General features: G+C 44.6%; 1 protein-coding gene across 1 annotated transcript in view; it reads right to left on the bottom strand.

The window, feature by feature from the left end:
- The window catches only part of NTRK3 (neurotrophic receptor tyrosine kinase 3), a 426,694-nt gene extending 405,683 nt beyond the window's left edge, over positions 1-21,011 (bottom strand). Inside the window, exon 1 of the mRNA XM_036231977.1 lies at positions 20,817-21,011. The gene's annotated coding sequence lies outside the window, so the exon portion shown is untranslated. The remainder of the gene's footprint in view (positions 1-20,816) is intronic.
- Between the last annotated feature and the right edge of the window lie 362 nt (positions 21,012-21,373).

Genomic DNA, 21,373 nt, shown 5'->3' with positions numbered 1-21,373 from the left:
GCTCATCCCAATGTGGGGATTCATTCTTGGGGTGACAGGGCTCTCTTGCTCTCTGATGTCATTCCATGAAACATCAGGCCTTGTGCATGCTCACAGCAATGCCCGCAAAGCCAGTTGTGTGTCATAAAATACAGCAGCATTTGTCGAACATCAAGACTGCGTGGACACGCCTTTGGGCAAACAGACAAGTAGTATCACTTGGAGCAACAGATAGGCCATCTCTCTCCAGTAAAGGTGTCTCCCTTAGAGACCCCTTGATTCCAAACACCTCTGCCCAGCCAGCTGGGTCCACCTAGGTGTACCCAGTCCATGGCATTTCTCTCACTAGTTATTAGAGAAGTCCATACTTTCTTATCATGCCCTTCCCTGTTCCCTTCTACTCCCTGACCAAGCTAAAGCTTCCTGCTGTCCCTTGGTAAGCGTGGGAATCAAAGTAGAATACAGATTGAGGCCAACTTGGGGTGAAACTGCATCTGAGTCTCAGTTGTGTAAACCGGTGCAAGCCATTTAACCTCGTTTAGGCTCAGCTTCTTCATCTGTAATACCAGGGTAATAACATCTATCTCGAAGGGACAATTGTCATTTTTGCCAACCCAGAAAACATTCTCCTAACTCCTGGTGTCAACGCCATGGTTTTCCTTTGAGTAAATCATATCTTTCTTCTCTTCGTCCATGTGGTTTGGATGGGGCAGAGGCTGCATCGCTGCAGGTGGGCTGAGACCCTGGTTTGGCCAGCGAGCGCACAGCAACTGCCTGCAGTAGTGACTGGATCAGGAAAGGCCACATGACCTTGGCCGAGCCAACGACAATCCTCCCTGGGATTTGTGCTGAAGCTCTCTGTCCTTGGGAATTGCTACAAAGGTAGAATATAAGTCTAGAGCTGCCGGCGGCCATCTTTGCCACCACTTGAGGAACACCTGAGAACAAAATCAACAGAGAAGAAAAGAGAACTATAAAAAAAGCAATTCCTTAGGCCATTATTTAATAGTATGTATCTGGCCACGTCTGAAGTTCACCCTTGAACTTCCCAGTGACCTGAGCCAATGAATTTCCTCTAAACTAGTTTGAGCTGTGTTTCTTTCACTGGCAACTAAAAGTCCTGACTAATAACCCTACCTCAGGGTTTTTGTCAGAATCAAATGAAACAGCATGTACAATCACCTAGCAGGCTGCTGGCGCATAATAGGAACTCATTAAATATTAGTCACCTTCCCAACAAGAGGAGGAAGGGAAAAGTGCCAGTGGACACAAGACCGAGAACACAAGAAAGATGTATAATCAACAGAGCAAGAGCCTGGAGGAGCCAAGAAAGGATGAGATCAAAGTGCGGGCGGGAGGCTTAGCCCGGGCTGAGAAAGGGACACTTCTTCCTTGCGGGCAGCATTCAGAGGGGTAGAGAGGGAAGGAGGAATGTTGAGAGACTTCACAGCAGGCAGCTTGGTCTCCTCTAGCCAGGGGTTGAGGTCTTCTGCCAAGTGGGGCACATGGGTGGCCTCAGAGGCTTGAGGACAGTAGAGAAAGGCTGGATCGGCTGCTGTAACTATTAGCAGAATAATGGAAGCTTGCTCCTTAGCAAAGGGCCTGATGCCCATGGCCGCTGAGACCTAGTCCACACAGACTCGTGCCTTTTTTTCCTACAATGTTTCTTTGGCTCTAATTCTATCTCCCTTTGGCGTCTTTAAAAGAAGACACTGCATCGTGCTTTCTCAGAGATGAGACAAGCTCAGGGAGCCAAGCCCAGGAACTCCCCCACCTCCAGAATACACAGCCCTTATTTGGAGACGATTCCTGTTGAACCCGGCCTCCACTCATCCTGCTTCTGCTAGAAAAAGAGAAATTGGTTCTCAATAGAAGCTACTTTTCTACTTAAGCTTTGTCTCTGCTTGTGGGGTTCACTCATCTGCAGTAACCCCCCTAATCCAACACACCTAAAACCTTCTTAGCCCCAACTCTTCACCTAAACTTACATGGAAATCCTACTCAGCACTCAAGGCCATCCCAAGGCAAATTTTTCAGAATGCCCAATTCAATCTCTTCTTCCTTCCTCTAAATCAAAGGCTGGCAAATCTTTTTCTTTGTAAAGGTCCAGAGAGTAAATATTTTAGGCTTTCTGGGCCATATGGTCTCTGTCCCAAACAACTGTACATTTGTGAAGAAAAAGGAGCCATAGACAACACTTGAACAAATGAGCATGGCTGTGTTCTAATAAAACTCTATTTATGGACAATGAAATCTGAATTTCATGTAATTTTCACGTCATGAAATATTATTCTTCTCTTGATTTTTCTTCCAACTACTTAAAAATGTAAAATCATTCTTAGCTCACAGGCTATACAAAAACAGTCAGCAGACCAGATCTGGCCCGTGGGTCATAATTTGCCAACCACTGCTCTAAATAAAGAACGGCAATGACTGCTACTCAATAAATTCCTACTCCACACAAGATCTTCTACTTCTATTCCCTTATCTAGTCACTGTTCCAGCTTTATTAGGTCAGTAGGATTGTCCTCATTCCATCATTTAGAACACCTGAGTTTCTAAGAGCTTTTGTGAGTTGCCTCAGAGTACCCGGCTTACTAGATTCCAACGCAGGGTGGTCTGCTCCCAAAGTCTTATTACTTCATCAAACTCCAAAGCCTTGCTCAGCTTCCTGAACCTGCCTCCCTGCACTGCCCCACACTGGTCTGATTGGTAGTTGTCTGTAATCTTGACTTATTCCCCTGCAGAGGTGTAAACTGCCTGAAGGCAGGATGTGTCTAATTTATAACCCTGACTGCCTAACCTTGGGCCAGCCCATCTCAGCCACTCAATAGAGCAAACCACGCAGTGAGGCTGGCGTTCCTTTAAATGCAAGACCACAGAGCACGAAGCACCCTCAGCCCTGCCCAGCAATCCGAGCATGCTTTTCAAGAGACAATTACTGAATACATCTTCTCTCCATATCTCTCCTCTATCCTCTGCTCCCCAAGTCTCCCCGTTACTCAGTTACTGATCACCTTTCATGCTCCATTTAGAAAGAGAGGTCATGCTTGGATACTCCCTTACTACCATTACCAAGTCCACAAATGTTGCTTCATCTGAAGCTGACTGTATTTTCCACCCTCTCCCCACTCAAATCCCCCAGCCTCACTGTGCCCCATGCTATTCCCTGAACAGACAATGCACATTCCCAGCTCGGGGCCTTTGCCCTTACTCCCCTCCCCCACTCACCTGCCTCCATCACTCCTTCACACCCTCCAGTCTCGGAGCAAAGACCCCTACTCTGAGGTCCTCCAGGGCCACCCTGTCCAAAACCGTCCTCCCCTATCTTTCTATCCTATAACTTTGCTTTATCTTCCTATCTTTCTTCTCCCAGGTCACACTCCCTAATATTATTCCACAAATGTATTTGAACATGTGCTTCTTTCATGTCTCTCAAGTACAGTGTCAGCTCTTTAAGAGCAAGGAAAGACTTGATCTGTTTTGCTGAGTGATGGATCCCCACCATCTAGAAACACAGAGAGCAGGTTCTCAGTATATATTTTTGAAGCACTAAGAAAAACCAGAGTCTCAGAAAAACTTTTGCCAAATTCTCCTTCCTTAAACTTCTCGTCCTTGTAACTTTCTCTCCCAGTACCCCAGAGGCCTCCCTTCCTGGCCCAGGTCCCAGGGACCCTTTAGGAAACACTCTCCTCCCTCTGCTGCCCTAGAACACAGTTCCAGGATCTGTTGGCTTCTGAGCTATTTCCAGGGCCCTGTAAACCTTCTTTAACTTGGGAAGCCCGGAGTGGCACTAGAAACCAGTGCAATTCCAGGGCTTTTAACTGGGGCCCCTCAGAGGCCAGGAATGTGTCAGGCCAAAAGGGAGGAGGTGAGAGTTCTCATCTCGGTTGAAGCAGAACGCTCTTCCAGCTAAGGCAGCATCTGCTTACTCGGGGCCACCAGGAAGGGTCGGCAGGAGGACAGCTAAGGGCCCAGTAGTGGATCCAGAGTTCCACACCACAAATCAGAACCTGGGACTGGCTGGGGTTGGAGGGTCTCCAGCAGGGTCAGCTGGGGTGGGATGGGGCAGCACTGACTGCAAAGTTAAGCTCATCTCTTGCAGAGAATCCAGAACTGGCACTCCCAAGCTCTCCGGTGGCACCTCCAGGGAGCCATCTACAGCCCCAGTGCACATCTGCCCATCAAACAGCCGATGACACTGTGATACATCAGTTTATGAGTCTGTCTTCTTCTTCCTCTGCAGCCTGTAGCTGTTAGAGGCTCATAGACTGTGACTTTTATGTCTGCAGAGTGGGTACCTAGCCATTATTTGCTGAATAAAGACATGGCCCAGGAGAGGCAGCTAGAGTCTGCAGCATGGGGTAGGAAAGTGTTCCCGGACAAGTCTACCACAAATCTGGCCTGGGGGGTCCTAGGCTGATACTAGGATGGGCATATCCACACCACTGAGGCTGCTCCTCCAGTCTCTGGAGATCCTCTCCTGAAAGCACGGAGTGTCAGAGCTGGAAGGGACTTCTGGGGTCTTCTAGCCAACCTCCTAAATCAAAATGTGGGAAGCCGACACCCAGAGCTCCCGGTATGACACCTGGTATCAGAGCAGAGGGGCGGGAGGGCCTCCCAGGCATGTGGCACTGGGGGAAGGGGACCTTCACCCCTAGGGCTTCTGTCTCATCACCCACATGAGCTGCTGAGCCCATAGGGCCGGGCTGGGCCCCCAGCATCTGAATTTTTAACAAGCCCCTCAAGAGATGCTGAGGCAGCCATTCCACCACTGTTTGGGAAGAGTCGGCTGGATGCACTCCTTTCTTGATAAATGATTAACAGCTTAGAAATGCCAAACGATGCAATGCTAAGAACCGCATCCTTCCTCAGCTCCTTTCCTAGTGTCAAGTGTGGACGGCTCCCAAAGTCTGAAAGGTACAGAGGTCCCTCCTCGAGCTCTCCCTGGCCAGGAAGGCGATGTCCTTCAGAGGGATGGGGCAAGGGCCCCTCCAAAACCAGCACCCACCAAGGTGAATGTGTTCCAGCTTCCATGCTCGAGGATGATGTCCCACTGCGACCCACGCCCCCCATGCAATGAGAAGGCCTAATCCAACACCAGGCCCTATGCTGAGCAGAGGGGAGGAAAAAGGAAGCCCCTCGTAGGCCCTCCTACACTAGGTCTCAGTGACTACTCATGACCATCATGTGGGGTAGCTACTGTTGTCCCCATTTCACAGATGTGGAAACTGAGGTCTGAGAAGTACATTGACTCCCCCAGTTCACCCATGTGGTATGCAGCAGTGCCCAGACCCCATGATTTCTGACCCAAGGCTGGTATTCTCAGCTTCTCCCCTAAGGCCTGAGACAGTGGTCACCATCCTGACTGCAGATAAGTCTAAAAACTCCATGTGTCCCTCCAAGGGAGACAGCCCAATGGGCTGAGACCACCCAGATGGGGTAAGGGGGGCTGCAGGTGCTGGTCCCAGGGGAACCTGAAAAGTAGTATCTAGATCACCCCCCGCCACGGGCCCTGCCACCAAGCGAAGTGGAAGGTTCAGCTGGTGTGCACTTCCCCACAGCCGAGAACCAGGGAGCAGACTGAGCCTGCAGCCCTAAAGTGCTAGATGAAAGCCCATTAATAAGCCTCTTGGCAAGGCCTGACCTGGGCAGCGCAGGGGTGTGCCACGCATAAATCTCCGCCTTGTCACTCCAGCTTCTTCTGCACCACAGCCCACAGGGAAGGGTGACTGGACTGGAGCAGCCTACAGAAGAGGCACAGAGATGAACGAGGCATTCATCTGAGCTCTCGGAGGGGCCTCAGAGGCACCCTAAATGCTTCTTTCCAGACTCCACAGTGGGAGCCATGAGGGACACCTGGGCTGTTCTTATCCAGACTGTCTAGAGAAGCCACATATCTCACAGCTGAAGACTATCCCTGGCCTGGAGTTCTGGGACCTCGGGCAGGTGCTAGGCTGGTCTCATACAGAAAAGGGACTGGTGACAGCTAAGATCCTTCACACTCCACCAGCCTAGCAGCCCTATGAAAGCCTAACTGTGAGCCTCTCGGGAGCAACTGACATTTCTACGATGACCGTCGAGATCCAGGCACCCTGCTGCTCCATCCAATGAATCCCCTTAATAACTCAACAAGGCAAGTCTTATCATGATTCCCATTTTGCAGAGGTGAAAACCAAGGCTCATAAAAGTAAAATAACTTTCCCAGAATCACAGCTCTATTAAAGACACTCCAAACCTTTGGAATATGATGTGTTAAGTAAATAAAAATAATGCAGATGGAGGTAGGATTCCAACCCAGTGCCATCCCATAATTTCTTCCTCTTCCCCAGCAGTTCTCGGAGGGGACATTTGGCAACAGCTGAAGACATTTTGGGTTGTCACAGCTGGGGGAAGTGGTATGCAGCTGGCATCTAGCAGGTAGAAGCCAGGGATGCTGCTAAACATCCTACAGTGAACAGAACAGCCTCCCTCAGCAAAAGATTATCTGGCCCCAAACATAAATGGCACCACAGTTGAGAAACGCTGACTGAGAGCCACTGTAGACCAGACAGACTCACACTCTGGACTTTCACGACACAGCACCTCTGAGGCAGGGCCAGAGAGCTTGGCTAGCAAGTTCCCAAGTGTCCTGTGGTTACGCTGAGTATAACTCTCTACTGTGGGGGATGGGGAGGGGGCTGTGGTTCCTGTTCATGTAACTTTGGAAAACAACGGGCTCAAAAAAACTAAGGTGGCTTCAGCACAAGACTTCTCAGTGCGTTTATCTGTATGGTCGGTTTTGTAAGTCAACTTGCCTAGCCCGAGACCCCAGTTATCCAATCAGGAACTAATCTAAGTGCTACTGTGCAGGTGCTGCATAGATGTGATTAAAATGTATAACCAGTTGTCTTTAAGTAAGAGAAATTACCCAACAGCATCTGGGTGGGCCTGGTTCGATCATTCCGAAGGCCTAAAGAGGAAGCTCTGCCTACGGACGGCCGCTTCGCCCCAGCCTGCCCTCCCTGGTGACTTGCCCTAAGACTTGCCTGGCCAGGCTCCAAAATCGTGTAAGCAAGTTCCTTGCAATAAATCTCTATCCATCCGTACATCCATCCATATATCCATCCTACTGGTTCTGTTTCTCTGGTTGAACTCTGCCTGATACGGTTTGTATCATGATTCATAATCTCCAGGAGTAGAATTTGCTCTATCACAATTTCCAACCAGCTGTGGCCAATGCGGCCTTGAAGGCTAGGAACACCTCTCAGGAATCCTGCTGGAAAGACCTCCCTCTCCCTCTCCCCTTTCTTCTCCCCCTCCCTCTCCCTCCTCCCTCTCCCTCGTCTCTCCGTCTCTCTGGCAAACTGGGCAAGCCGATCACAAGGGAACATCAGCTCCCCGTGACAGCTGGGGATGACCACGTACGCCCACTGTGGGTAGAGTGTCCTCACCACTACCATGCCAGCTGCCAGCCACAGTCTTGCCTGCTTACAAGACACATCCTCCACACCAGGTCAGGTTGGACCCTTTGGGACACCTCTTGGACCCAGAGGGTTGCTCTCAGTCAACATCTTGTCTATAAAGCAGAGCGAATGGGCCCCAGCCCCTTGGGGAGGGTGTAAAGACAAAATGAGATGGTTCATGCGAAGTCGCTGGCACGCAGAGAGTGGTGGGTGTTCAACCAGTGCCAGCCCTCCCCTCTCCACCCCCTGATGACGAGCTGTGCTAAAACAGGCCTCCTACTATGTATGGTATGAGCTGTGTTTTAAAACCACTCAAAATGCTCAGCCGTTTTAAAACCACTCAAAATGTTCAGCCATTGCCAAAAGATGCTACGGAGCTCTCCCAGGCCTATGGCCCACCCTAAATTTAACAGGCCCATGTTTACAAACCCAAATCCATGCATCTCTGAGGCTCCCACACATAGCCCAGCTGTCCTTCCCAAGAGCTCTGTTTGGAGAGTCTCTGGCAGTGTCACCGGCAGCTGGTGCCTCTCAGAGTGTTCCTGACATTCAGCCTGGGCCACAGGCAGCCAATCATGGGTGGGAGAGAAAGAGAACCAGGAGACACTTCTGCTAAGGACCTAAGGACCGCCAGGAGCCCAAGCTGGAGGGTTCCTGCTGGAACTCTGAAACCAGAACGTGTGGGAGATTCTAGCAGCTAAAAGCAGGGGAAGAACGTAAGACATGTCTCTTTCTGGGCCCAGACTTTTTCTTTCTTTCTATCCTTCAGTCTCTCTTTCTGTACGCATGCACACTCATGAGCAAACATACACACACACACACACCTTCCTAGGACTCAGCTCTCCCGTCACCAATCAATCACAATAAACAATGGCTGAGAACCAAGCACACACACAAACCCCTTGACTGGACAGAGCATGATCGCGGCTGACCCTCAAAAGCACAAGCAGTTTGCACATGGGAGAGCGCCATCCTTCACTCAGACCCTGTTTATCCCTCCCCACAGCACTGGTTCTCAAACATTAGGGACATCTGAACACCAGGACAGTTTGTTAAATGCAGATCACTGGCCCCATCCTCGCCTCAGAGTTTCTGATTCAAAGGTCTGGGATGGGGCCTGAGAGTTTACATTTCAGACAAGTTCCCAGATAAAGATACTGCCGCTGGCCCAGTGGCCTCACTTTAAGAATCATCACTTCACAGTTCAGATAAGTCAACTGGACTCCCAAGTCATACCTGATCAGAATCAAATCAGGGAGTGTGTGTGCTGGGGGCGGGGCAGATGCTCAGAGCGGTGAGCCCTGCCAAAGCCAGGCTTTCTGACAGCTGCAGGAAGTGACAGCTGACAGCCTGATAGCAAAGAGGCAGCAAACTATAAAAAGCAGACATAAGAACTCAAAAGCAAAGCAGTCTGAAGCCATCTCAGTAGGATGAAGTTATTATATGCCCCCAAATAAATCCTGAGGAAGCATTCTCTCGAAGTATTGGATAGTCATGATGTTGACAGTGAAGGCCCTGAAATAAGATGGAAATACTTAGCCTGCTTAAGTGGGCAAGGAAACATAAAATTAATTTTGTAAAAAAAATCTACATCTAATTGGTAGGCAATAAAATCATCTGAGTGCTCAATGGATTATAAACTTGCAATTTAGAAAATTTTTTCTATGTACTAATTCATTTACCTCATTACCCAGGGTTTTACTTTGCACATGCACCTGTGTATGTGCACGGCCACACGTGTGCACAAGTACATACTTCATACAGCTGCTGCCCGCTCTCAGCTCTCACCTCACACATCATTTCCCCCTTGACCTTCAATGTTAGGTCCCCAAGTCCCCAGGTTAAAGTCCCTTGATGCACCTATTGTGTCTTTAATTGTTCAAACTCTGTATCCCTTGCTAGAATGTGGCCACTGTGAGGAAACAGGATCACGCCTGTCTTTTTTCTACGCGTTTCCATTACTTAGCAGAGTAAAACAAGTAGGTGCTCAGTAAATGGACTGCACCAATACCCACTTACAGGGCACTTTTCCTTCATGCTCCCATGGCACCCACCGCCCCCACTACCTCCTTTACAAGACAAAGAAAATGTAGGTCAAGGAGCACAGAGCACTCACCTGTCGGCACCCCCACATTCTGAACGCTTGTGTAACTCGTGCTTGCTCCTGCTAGCTAGGGAGCACATCAGTCCTCCTGGGGGAGAGGACGTGGTCTCTCCCAGCTCTAGGTTTTAATCCAAAGTTGCATATTCTGGGTGAGACGGGGACACACGGAGGAGGGTGCAAACTCAATTAGATCATTCCTCTCCAAGTATCCACTCCCTGGCTATTCCTAATGAAGCCATCTTCTATCCCCGCCTTCCCCCCTCCCCGCCCCCCACCTCTCCCCATCATGACACACAGGCCCCTCCTCTCCTCTCACTCCAAACTAACGCCCTGCAAAGAACAGGGGTGGGCACCCCTGGCCCCAAACACCAGCAGATAGAAAATGCAGCACAAATCTGACTATGAAGAGAAAACCCTGCTTTCCATAATTGATTCATTTGCCTGTAAATAAAGGCATTAATGAGAATCAGCCTGAGCTAATCATTAGCAGGAACCTCCTATGGGCTGGTGGGAAGTAGAGAATCATTTGCTCCCCATGTGCCTGATTGCATTAGCCAAGCAGGATTCAAGGATATCAGAGGCCTCCCTGCCACACTCCCAGGCCTGACCACCCCATCTTCCTCTCCCAGACTCCGTCACAGCCTGCGAGCACGTGAATCCACTTCTCTAGATCTCTGCAGGACTCCAAGAACTCCACTAACACAAACATGCAAGTTGGGGAACACCTAGCATCTGCCTCAGCCCATGAAGACAGTTTTCCTCATTTTATTTTGGGCTAGATTCAAATGGGTTATGATTCTCCCAAAACGTCTACCCAGAAGGTTTTTTTCCAAGAGAGAAGATCCCTTTTTAAGGCAGTAGTTTTTCCTATTTACCACTAGTATCCCAAAGGCACACTTCCGTTCTCTCGTATAAATCAAGATATACTAGATTATGCTGTGGTAACAAACTCCTTAAAATCTAGTTGACTTTCAATTACAAAAGATTATTTCCCACTTATGCTGCATGTCTGTCACAGGTCGGTTGTGGCTCTGCTCCAAGAACCATGCTGAAGGAGCAGCCTCTGCTAGTGTGTGTCAATCCTCAAAGCAGAAGGAAAGTGAACTTGGCAGAAGTGCCCACCTGGCTTTTATAGCTTCTTTACTGGCTAAAGCAAATCACACCGCTATGCTTAGATTCCGAAGGACAGGGATATATAATCCTTCCCTACTAGAGAGGAGGACACCAAATGTGGGTTGAACAGGGTTCCGTCATCTATGCAAGGCATCACCACCAGCAGCCATACATACCATCATCACCCACGGCAGTATCATTCTCCAAAACCACCACCACCTGCACCAACCTCATCAGCAACACGATATCATTACTGCTACGTAGCTGTCCCAACCCAGGTTCCCTGGAGAAGAGATGCTGCCTGGGAGAGAAGCTCACCTACTAACGTGCTGTTCGAGAGTGCAATCCCAGGGAAAAGGAGACTGAGGCAGGGAAAGAGGGAGAGCACATGGAAGGGGGTATTTAAGAAGTGTGCCAGTTTCATAACAAATGCAACTGTCAGTCTTGCAGATCACCATCAGATCTTAATGGTTCATCTGCTGTACCCCCTCCCAGCTCATTCGTGGAGAAGAATTGAGAAATTATGTTGACTCCTTCCTGGTCCCCAGCTCCCACCGGTCAACGTCAGCTCTATGGCGCATCTATTCCCTTCCCCTTCTGAGATGTGTAGCCTGGTCTCCCCATGCAACCTCTGGAGAAGCCAGCACTTCTGGAGGTCCAGGGCCCAGCAGTCCGTCTCTCACGATGCAGTACTGTCTTCAAGGTTCCTCCAGCTGTAGTGGGAGTGACGACGGGGCTGGCTTTACTGCTGTGGGAATAGCATGGTGAGTTCTTGCTAAGTCTGCTCAGCTGGAGAACAAAGCAAGTGACCAAGCCCCAGGCAGAGGGAAGATGTGGCCACATGGACCTCGGGTGACATACAAATGGAGTCCAGTACAACCCACCCTTTGTACCTTTCGGATCTACCATTCTCATTTACATATGTATCACATATAAAAACAAGACACCTTCAATCTTCCCCAAGAGGTGAGATGAATATCAGGACTTCAAGGCGATGGGAGGTTGCTATTTCCTAAAAAGACTGAAGGAGGGGTAGCAAACCAAACTTGCTCCATCTGTGTTACTGCAGCTGATCCTGATGGTGTTATAACTGATATTCACCATCGCTTCATTTGGCATCTATTTTTACTTGATTGCTTCCCGGGTGGCGGGACCTAGACCTTCGTCCCCAAGAAGTCTGAATCCTTAGTTGTCTTGATCTTATAAAGACATAGTTGCTAGAGTTGTCCATGGATCACAACGACATCAAAATATGCTCCCAGTGAATCTCTTCGGTTCCTGACATACTCCTCCCTGCCCCCATTATTTAGCAGCAAACCTAGCTCCTCATGGTAATCACAGTCAATTTTTTCCCCACCCAGTAACTCCTTTCTTTTCCTACTGGTTCCATTAGCATAAGGACCTAAGAGCTGGCAAGTGGTAGCTGCAATTTCTAGTTAACAGAAACCTTACTATGCTCCCTAGAGGTCACAATCCCCTTCAGTCTATGAGCTCTGGGTCTATATACTGATAGAAATCTGGAAACCAGACAAGAGACCGTGATTTTCCATTCTTGTGGATGACATCAACCTCCTGATGGACTGGCAGCTCTGACTTTTTCTGCATCTATGGAGACACTCATATGGTTTTCTTCTTCAGTCTCTTTAGGTGACGAATTTAATTGATTTTCCAATGTTAAGAAAACCTTGCGTCCTTGGAATAAGTCTTCTTTGATTATGATATATTATCCTTTGTATAGAATGCTAGACTTGATTTGCTAATATTCTGCTCAAGATTTTGACATCAATATCCATGAGAAATACTGATAATTTCTTTACTTTTATTGTCTTTGGTTTTTATATGAACAAGTTAGAAAGTGTTTCTTCCTCCTGTTCTCATAAAAAGTTTATTTGATTGGTGTATTTCTTCCTTAAATATTTTGATAGAGTTCAATGGTGAAGCTGTCTGGGCTTGGAGTTTTCTTTGTGGGAAGGTTTTTATATTTACACAGATATTCACCATTTCTGGTGCTTTTCATTCCTTCCAAAAGATCTGGATTTCAATTTATGTCATTTCCCTTCAGCCTAAAGAACTACACCTGGCATTTCTTGTAGTGCAGTTTTGCTGGCAATAAATTCTCACTTATTTTGTCTGAAAATGTCATTATTTCACCTTCATTCTTGAAGAATATCTTCACAGGAAATAGAATTCTAGAGTGAACCCTTTTAATTGTCCATTCAGCACATTACAGATGTTTTTCTATTCTCTTCTGACTCCTATAATTACTGATGAGAAATCAGTGGTGGCACTTTAAATCACTGCCACCATGCCTGTAATGTTTCACTTTTCTCTAGCTGCCCTCATGATTTTCTCATCTATGGTTTTTAGCACTTCGACTATGACTTGCATTAATGTGATTTTCTTTGTCTTTAACCGTGAGAGCCAATGATCTTCTCAAACCTGTCCATCTTTGTCCTCACGAAATGGAAATTCTCAGCCATTATATCTTCAAACATTTTCTTTTCTGCCCCATGCTCTCTCTCCTCAACTTCTGGGACTCCAATTCAACAGATGTTAGACCTTCTCACGTTGTTCCATGGGTTCCTGATGCTTTGTTCTCTTTTTTATTCAATCATTTTCCTCCCTACTTCAGATTATAGCATTTCTACTCATCCATCTTCAAGTTCACTGACTCTTCTGTGTATTCTGTTTTCCTTAACCACTTTTTGCTTTATTTATTTATACAGTTACTTTATTATTTCCTTTTCAATACTAACCTTAGATTTTATTCTTTTTTTTCTAGCTTCTTAAGGTGAAAGCCATATCATTGGTTTTAAACCTTTTTTCTTAATATGAGCAGTTCAAGCTATAATGCTTAATTTTTTTATCCCATCAATTTTTATTTGCTGTGCTTTAATTATAATTTATTCTAAAGTACTTGCTAATTTCCCTAAAGTACTAAAGTACTTCCATAATCTATGGCTTACTAAAAAATATATTGTTTAATTTCCAAATATGTGGAAATTTTCTAAATATTGTATTGTTATTGATTTCTAATTTAATTTCTTTGTGATCAGAGATCACATCTATATTATTTCAATCTTTTGAAATTCAGCAAGGCTAGTTTTTATGGCCTGGTATATGATCTAGCATATAACAGTAACTTATAACAGTAGAATTCCATGTACCCCTCCCACCCTTTGTGTTATTGTCATAAATTTGCCTTAACACAATACACTTATTATTTTTACTGTAAAGAATTATCTTCTAATAAATTAAGAAAAAAAGTATTTTCCATATATTTACCATTCTGGCACTCATTATTCTCTCTTATAGATTCAAATTTCTATCTGGCATCATTTCCCCTTTCCTCGAGAACTACCTTTAGTAGATCTTTCAGCCTTCATTTATCTTATAATACTTTTATTTTTGCCTCCATTTTAAAATTGTATTTAGCCTTCATTTTTGAAAAATTTTTATTCAAGATATGAAATTCCAAGTTGATGGATTTTTTTCCTCATTTTAAATATGTCCTTTCTTAAAAGTTTTTTTGCAAAGTCAGCTGTTATCCTTACTCTGAATGCTGCCTTTTTAGGCTTTTTCCTGGCTGCCTTTAAGTTTTTCTTATCTAAAATGCTTTCCTCCTTTTGATCCTGTGTGACATTTTTTGCATTTATCTTTCTTGGGGTTTGCAAATTGCTGTTTTGATAAAATTGGGAAATTTGGGGTCAGTAATTGTTCATATATTTCTCCTACCCTATACTCTTGCTTCTTTTCTTTTCTGGGACTCCAAGTACATGTATTCTAAACTCTTCATATTCCTTTCAGTTACTAAGACTCTATTCTTTTATTTCCAATTTTTTCTGTTTCAGTTGAGATAATTTCTACTGGCCTGTCTTCAAGTTCATTCATCCTCTTTTCTATTCTGTCCAATTTGTTATTAATCTCATCCAAAAAAATTTATTTTGGATATTTTATTTTTTGTTAGCATTTCCATTTGGTTCTGTTTTACAGTTTTCTTATATCTTTTGAAATTCCCCTTCTCTTCCCATCACATCTTTCCCTATAGACTCTAACATATTCTTTGCAATTATGTTAAAGTTTTATCTGCTAAAATGGGCATCTGGGGCAGTTCTAAGTCTGTTTCTATTGACTTGTTTTTCCCTTGACTATAGTTTCCCTTTTCCTGTTTTTCTCATGTCTAATAATTTTTTATAATATTCTGGAATTTGTGGATGATATGTTATAGAGGCCCTGGATACAGTTACCTTCCTTAGAAGACTGATTTTTGTTCTGGCAAGCAGTTAAATTATTGGCAGATAACTTTGATCTTGCGAAGGCTTAATTTTAAGCTTTGTTAGGACAGGTCTTTTCAGTTTTACCATTCTCCTAAGGAGCAGTCTTTAGTCCTTGTAGATGGCCCTTATTCCTAGAGTTTGACCCTACTGGTATTTTTACAGAAAAGATGAGATGTTTCACAAGCTCTTTTAACTTGGCCGTACTTGAACTCTAAATTTTATGTCCACCACACTGGGAAGTTGCTGTAATATCTGCTTAATAAGAGCCTTAGAACTTTCTTCTGGGGTTCCTTGGAGTCTCACCCTATGTCTTCATAGTTTAGGAGTCAGCTAAGAATTTCAGGAAAGACTATACAGATTTGGGGGCTTCTTTTCATATGACTCCCTCTTTTCTTAGATATCTCCCCGCCTCCTTAATTTTCAGCCATTCTGGAAACTCTGAACTCTAACATCTGTCTCCTTAGTCCATTAGAAACTGAGCTCTATGCCCATACACAGAGCAGACTGGGGAGTGCTCCAAGGGAAAAAACAGATAAATGTGAATCTTACCTAGGGCATTTCCCTTCTTTTGTGAGTTGTAGTCGCTACAGTTTCTGCCTGTAATTATTTTTGTATTTTGTATTTTGCCATGAATTTAAAATTATTGCCACTGGGGAAGTTAGGCATAAGGTCCTCTGCCATTATCTGAAACCAGAAAACCCTTGAAATATTTTTATTATACAAATCGAGCAACATCCTAGCAAGTTGCCATATTCTTACCACTTGAAACCCAGCTCTCCAGAATTCTGTCATTTATTTGGTGAGCAGACCAATAACTTTCCAGGTAAATCCATTTGAGTTTAATTAGTCATATCAAGTTGTATATAAGCAAGGGCTGGGAGTTACACCTAGGGTTTATGCTGACTGTATATTGCTCGAATCTTGACTACATGAGGAGCTTCGAAGACCTCTCCACAATCACTGGCCATCCATGGCTGTCCTCGGATGAAAACATCACCCAGATCACTGCCGTCTTTCCTTTTTTCAACTTCTTCACTTTTTAAATTAACAACTTGATTTAATGTATTTAAGTATTATAATGATCATATTTCTGCACATGGCTAAGTATATTCTGTTCAAATGTCATTAAGCAATTTTACCTCCTGATTTAGATACTGCTTCACTAGCCCCTTTGCCCTGCACCACATTGGCCAGAATTCCTCTCCCCTACATCAGTTCTAAGAGCCAACGCATCCTCACCAAACCATCTACCTTACTCTCCACTCATGCATACACATGCACATGTGTGCATGCACACACACACACATACACACACACGCAATCTCCCATAGCAAGTAAAGGCAGATGTTCCAAACTTTTACACCCTTTCCTCACAGTGACAGGTAGAGAAGAATTCCATATAATTAGTAACAGAGAAAAAGAGAAGTATATTTAAATCAGGATGACACCAGAGGCAGAAATCAGGGGAGAATATTGTGAAAGCAGGAAAGCTGATCTAGGAAATTTCAAAGAGTCTTCAAGAGCTCATCTGGTTGCACACTGTCCAATCATTTTCGGAATTCCAAGCAGAGTGCTGTACTTGTTAATGAGGATCTTAATGACCCTTTAATTTACTCAGTGAAGACCAATTCATAAAACATTCATGTTCCATTATGCAGGATTTCCTCTATCTCTTGGAGGTGAAGTTTTCTCTCCTGGGAGAGACTAAGAATGGGAATAAGCAAAGTTTTCTTTCTTTCTTTTTTTTTTTTTTCCTAAACTGGGTTCCTGGATCACTCTTCCTGCTAAAGAAGGGATAAAGAGAAGAAAGGATTTTGGTAATAGATCTAAAGTTAAGTCTCCACTCAGTTTCTTGCTAGTTTTGTGGCCTCAGACAATTCAATCATAAATAATAATAGCTAACACATATAGAACATTAAGAGCTGTATGTTACTCAAATACTTTAAAAGTTTTATTTTAACTACCTATTGAGGTAGTACTATTATTATTCCTACTTCACAGATGAGAAAACAGCATCCTAACAACGTGTTGTCTGCGCTCCGCCACAGTGCACAGCTCTTATTCATGATGCTTGATGCTCGCTTTAGGAATGCTGCGCACCAATCAGATGAAAGCGGCGGCAAGTGTGCAGCTACCACGGTCCCGTTGTGTGGTTGGACACATTTCCTGGTTGTGTCAGTTCTGGCTTTGCGGTTTTCAGGCTTGGGTCCTGGACCTTTTAGAAATCTGTAAGCTGGTTAGTGTGCTATACTCATTTTCTATTGCTATGTACACACTGCCATAAATGTAATGGCTTAAAATAGCACACATTTATTATCTCATAATTTCCATGGATCAAGAGTCCACTACATTTTAGCTAGCTCTTCTGCTCAAGACCTCATGGAAATCAAGGTGTCAGCCATGTCCTCTTCCAAAGGCTTGACTAGGTTTGACAAGCTCTCTCAGAAATTAATTCTCTCTGTTGGCAGAATTAATTTCCCTGGAGCCATGTGATTAAGCTGTTTTATTTAACTGTAAAAGCTGGGGACCACTACGAGCTCCTAGAGACTGCCTTTGAGTCCTCACCACATGGCCCTCTCTGAAATATGGCAGTTTGCTCCTTCAAGGCCAGCAGAAGGGTATCTATTTCTTCTCATATTTTTAAGGGGTAATCGGATTAGGTCAGGACCACCCAGAATAATCTCACTTTTGATGAACTCAAAGTCAACTGATTAGGGATCTTAATTTTAGCATCAAAATTTGTTTTTCCACATAATGTAACAATCACATGAGTAATATCCTGTCATATTCAAAGTTTCTGCCACACTCAAAGACACGGAATTACACAATGCATGTAAATCAAGAAGAAGAAATTTTGGAGACTACCTTAAAATTCACTAGCAAAGACTGAATGTTTATGCCCCAACCCCTCAAAAAATTTCATGTTAAAACCTAATCCCTAATGCGATGGTTTTAGGAGGTAGCGGCTTTGGGGAGGTGATTGTCATAAGGGTGAAGCCCTCATGAATGGGATTAGGACCTTTATAAAAGAGACCTCAGAGAGCTTCCTTGCTCTTTCTACCATGTGAGAGCACAGTGGAGAGATATCCATCCATGAACCGGAAAGTAGGTCCCCACTAAACAATAAATCTGCAAATGTCTTGATCTCAGATTTTCCAGCCTCCAGAACGATAAGAAATAAATTTCGGTTGTTTATAAACTACCTAGTCTATGGTATTTTTGTTATAGCAGCCCAAACTGACCAAGACACACATATAATATTTTATTTCTCTTCCTGCTTTAACTTGGCAAATGAATTCTGTTGTCTGCAGTTGAACCCTGAGCAAAACAGTAATAGAAAGAGCAATAGATCTTCGAGAAAATGAGAACACAGAACTAATAGGCTGCCTAACCTGCTAGGGTAAGGATCCAGTTATCAGTAAAGGATGTTATATTGCCAGTCTATATAACACTTAGCAACAGAATAGCTTCTTAAAGATCACCTGTGTCTACCTGAAATGAAGATCATGGAATGAAGACTGGTGGTCAGGACGGCAGCTATGATAGAACACAAAAACTGCAGAGAAGACTATGATTGACACTACAGCAGTAAGCTTGGAGAATAAAAATTAAAAGGTTACGGTTTTGAGTTTTCCACTCCAAGTATGGTTGAGAACCAGGAAGTCTCTATGACTACCCAGAAAGAATGAATCTCTTACCTCTAGCAGGGCTGATGTAACTAAAATGAAACTCAGAGTCTGCTGCAGTCTGTTTAATTACATTGAAGCTTGAACTCAAAGCCCTATCATGTCTTTTGAAAGGGCAGTTGTTAGAATAGAGTAAGATCTCCAGAACTAGAATAACAATAAATGCCTACCTCAAGAAACAAGGAAAGTTTATACACATCAACAATGTGAATGAATCTCAAATTCATTATGATGAATGAAAGAAGCCAATCTCAAAAGGCTACATTCTATATAATTCCACTTACATGACATTCTCAAAAAGACAAAACCATAGTGATGGAGGACATATCAATAGTTTCAAGGAGTTAGGAGTGGAGGAAGGGTATAACTACCAAATAGTAGTACAAGGAAGATTTTAGGGGGGATGGAATTATTCTGTAACTTAATCGTGGTGGTAATTACATGAATCTATGTGTGTTAAAACTCATAGAATTATATACCAAAAAAGAGTCAATTTTACTGTATGTTAATTTAAATATTTTTATGACGAATGTGTGGGAATGAAGTCTCATGGACCTGGAACAGGGAAAGAGGAACATAATTTTAGTTCAGGTCAAATTTTCAATGTGTGAACATCTACCAGAGATTCTGGATGCAAAATATTGACTCAAGCAACTGGGAAGGATTCCATTTATTTCCTTTGTTGATAGACTAAAACTAGAGTCAACAGTAACCTATATGAATTTGAAATGCCAGAAAGAACCTGATATAATGTAAAGAACCAAAAAAGCTGGGAGATATGAATATAAGAGCAGATTTATCATGCGCTCACAACTCCCACCCCAAAAATAACCCATGAGAGAGTTCAGAAGACAGTCTTGTCGCCATGGTACTGAGAAGTACATTGAGGATGAAGAGCACCAACACCCTTTAAAGTCTCATTAGTCGCTGTCCACTGCAGGAGGAGTATGAAGGTAGGGCATGCTGCCATTCCAATGAGCTCCTTGATTTAAGTGAGAATGACTGAAACTTCAGATGACAAAGATCTAGTAGGTGCATTCACCTACCAGAGAAAAGGCAGATAATGTTATCACCATGGGCAGTTATACCTCATGGGGTCTTTGGAGATAATTAGACCTCAATGACTGAAATAAATGGTCTACCCCGCTAAGGTTTTACTTGATGCACACAACCCAAAAAAACCAATGCTGGGTTTAGTAAACAGATTGATTTGAGCCATGATTACAGAGACTCACTACCTCTCACCCAATTCCCAGACCTATGTCAGTTCAAAGAGCCGCAGCTTCCGGGCTAAAAAGGAGGCTTGGTATCCTTAAAAAAGAATTATGTAGTAACATCACAAGCACGTACAATAAAATTCACCTGTTACAAAAGGAACATAAAATATGTTTCGGGTAATTGTACCCTAGGAAAGAAAAGGAATTCCTAGAACTTGATGATTACTTGATGCTGAGCTAACACTAATCCTTGGCAACAGAGAAGCACTACGGTCCCCTGCTAAGGCTTGTGGAAGTGGGGTTAATGGAGCTGGGTGTGAGTCCCGCCGTGGTTATTTCACAGTTCATGGTTGCATAGCTGAAACTGCTAATGCTTACCCATAAGGTTGCCAGCTCTGCGTGGGATGCAAAGCAAGAGAAGGCGCTGGGGTAGGCCCCGGATGCAGTGCCAAGCTCTGCCACTAGAACTTCCTGATTTGGCAGATCTGTGACCAACTGTGCCCAGCCCCAGGAGCAGAACCACAGCGGAGGCGTGCGGGGCTTCGAAACAAAGCTCTGCCCTTTCAGTGGGTAAATGTTCTCCAAACAGTTCACGGCATAGGCTGTGCAGCTTCCAGAAGGGGCCGGGCGACAGTTCCCTAGTCAGACCACACCACAGACTTGGTTCCACAGATGGGCAAAGTACTGGTTGGGACAAATATTGGGCCCTGCATGTAGGAAGTAGGTCCGCCTACATCTGAGTCCTGGGTGTTGCAAGCTCCTCCCCACTTTTCCATCACAAGCAGATTCCGAGGGGTCAAGCCCTGCTAATTCCCCCACAATACCCATGGAGTGAGACTGGTGTGGGGGCTCCCAAGAAGCAACCCACTATGTGGAATGTCCTGTTGGGCTCTCTTTTCCCACTGAGGGAACCGCAGGCTCAGGGGAGATCTCTCGGTTTGGTGCCAGGCCAGCCCCGTGGTGGAGCAATGCTCTCAGCATTCAGTCGCTCCTACCTTTTCCGTTCACTGTCTTGGCCTTGGTGGTGCAGGTTCTAGGACTCTCTTGGGGGTGTCTTATTCATGAATAGTTGTTAGTTGTTGTTCTTATCAGGAAGAGTGAAGCCAGGAACAACCTATGCGGCCATCTTGGTGACATCACCTCAACAGGTGGTGGCTTATTATTTGCCCTGGCAGAGACAGAATGTCCAACCATAAGAAAGCTGGTAGTCTTGCAGCTGAGCTACCCATTAGGGTGTATCCCAAAATACTTCATGATCAGATGGAAGTGACAAATAATAAATAAACTTAGCTGATCCAATAGTTACAAGGAAATTGCATGACTCATCTTCCCAGGTTATCCACTTCCACCACATTTCCATCCCTTCTTCAACCCAGGCCTAGAGCCTTAAGAGGTGGTTCCTATGACTAGCTGACTGAAAGGTAAAAACCAGAGAGCCTGATTTTTAGATGGCTCAGCATAATTTGCAGGCATCAGATGAAAACAGACTATCAAATCACGCAGAGGCAGACCTCCATAACAGGAAGGAAAAGAATCTCTCCCAATAGGCAGA

Source organism: Rousettus aegyptiacus, unplaced genomic scaffold (genome assembly GCF_014176215.1).
Source record: "Rousettus aegyptiacus isolate mRouAeg1 unplaced genomic scaffold, mRouAeg1.p scaffold_m13_p_14, whole genome shotgun sequence".
In the NCBI taxonomy this organism is placed as follows: Eukaryota; Metazoa; Chordata; class Mammalia; order Chiroptera; family Pteropodidae; genus Rousettus; species Rousettus aegyptiacus.
The sequence above is the reverse complement of the archived record's forward strand: the minus strand, read 5'-3'. Positions and strand labels throughout refer to the sequence as shown.